This window comes from Monopterus albus, unplaced genomic scaffold (genome assembly GCF_001952655.1).
Source record: "Monopterus albus unplaced genomic scaffold, M_albus_1.0 scaffold150.1, whole genome shotgun sequence".
In the NCBI taxonomy this organism is placed as follows: Eukaryota; Metazoa; Chordata; class Actinopteri; order Synbranchiformes; family Synbranchidae; genus Monopterus; species Monopterus albus.
Window position 1 is genome coordinate 78,871 of NW_018128030.1, and position 2,024 is coordinate 80,894.

A 2,024-nucleotide genomic window follows, 5' to 3' on the forward strand; every position below is an offset into this window, starting at 1 on the left:
GATCAAAATTGTTAACTAAGCTTTTAATAACATAACAATTTTAAGTCATTTTCATGCAAAAATGTCAAATATTGGCTCTACTAAACCAGATTAAACATTTGCAAAACTAATGACATTTCCATCAGCCATGTTAAGATGGTGAACCTAGTAAACATTTAAGGCCAAACATGAGTGTTATTGTGCACATGATAACTCTAACCACAGCTGTAAAGCCTCACAGGAGCACCCATCTCTGTCGCTGACAGCATCCCATACAGTGTCTGAGATTAGTACTGAAATCTTGATAACCTGGGTCTATATGTCTCAAACCTCTACTAATAACATGACAGAATTGTCTAAAGTATTCCAGCTTAAAAGTAACAAAGTTCTTAGCTGAGTGTGAGCGCTACGACATGCTTATTACACACATTTACTCCTACTTACAGCCAAGTGTAAAAGTCACTTTGAACATCAACTCTCAAGAGATCACATGTCGGCTCAGAGAGGGAATACCCAGTCAGAGATACAGAGTGACCTTACAGATGGTTGGCAAATTAAAGGAAAACTCTGGTGGGAGTACTCTCCTCCAGGATGACAGTGCCCTATCCACACGGCACGAGGGGTCAACGAATGGTTTGATGAGTATGAAAATGATGTGAATCATATTCTGTGGCCTTCCCAGTCACCAGCTCTGAGCCTAATTGAACACCTATGGGAGATGTTGGAGCGATGTGTTAAACGGCGTTTCCACCACCGTCAAAACACCACAAGAAGGAATATCTGTGTTCATCCTCCAGTAGAGTTCAGACACTTGGAGAGTTGAGATGCACTGGAGCTGTTCTGGTGCCATGTGGCGGCCCAGCACCTCACTGAGATTCTGTGTTGGTTTGTCCTATTATTTGTTCATCTGCTGTACTGTACCCTCTTTTAAAAATTCCTGCTTAATTAAGCCACATAACATTAGTTTGTTCAAATCAAGCAAACTTTAGCTTTGTCAGCCTCAGCGACAGTGGAAAACAATTAAATGTCTAGTTTGTGACAGTATTCAATGGGACACAACAGTATATGTCCAAAAAAACCATGTATGTCTTTATTTATGTTCAAACCAACATGCTGGCAGTGTGTCAGGTTTGCCCGGCTGCACCTACTTTCTCACTCCCCTCTCTCTGTTTTCACTCCCTTACCCTGCTCACGTTTTCCTTCACACCTGTTTCTTACCCCCAGATTACCACCAGCTGCACCTGATTAGTTTCTCCCTATTTAGTCCCTGCTCTTCGTTCACTCCCCTGCCAGTTCTTTCCAGCATTTATCAGGCCCGTTTGTTACCCGTCTTTCATTTGATTCTGTGTTAGTTTGGTCTTGCCTCCTTCTCTCCAGCTGCTTGGATTTATCCCTCCTCACCTTAGTCGCTCCTTCGGACCACGAACCTCCTACGCTCTTCTCCACCTCAACCTGCAGGTCGATGCACAGTTTACTACTTACCGTATGTTTACATTTTTGTTATCTTCAGTACCATCCTACCCGACCAGCCCAGGAGTGTATCCCAGTGTCCGCAGCCCGGTCATCTTCACATCATATCCATCACTGACTGTGTACACCTCCGAAGCTCGACACCCGGTCCCTACATTACTCCACTGTTCATTTCTTGTCACTTATTATCACTGTAAATAAACCACTGTCTGCACCGAAGTCAGCCACCTGGGTCCGTCTAATTTTTGTGACTCACTCGCTTCTGTGTTGGAGTCACCTTAACACCTGAGGAGAAAGATTGGAAAACAGAAATGGTTAAAGCAGTGAGAGAAGCAGTTGCAGCTCAGTTGAACCCTACTTCACTCCATCCTTCCCAAAATGGACCTTATATTCCTAATCAACAACCACAGGAGGTGCAATGCAATAGTAGTAGAGGAAGAGGAGGACCGAGAACAGGGTGGCGTACGGCTTGTTATGCTTGTGAACAACACGGCCATTGGGCTTCAGCTTGTCCCACCTTTGGAGGATTCCAGAGACAGCCGCAAGTTCAGTTCCAGAGGAGAGGCAGAGGCAGC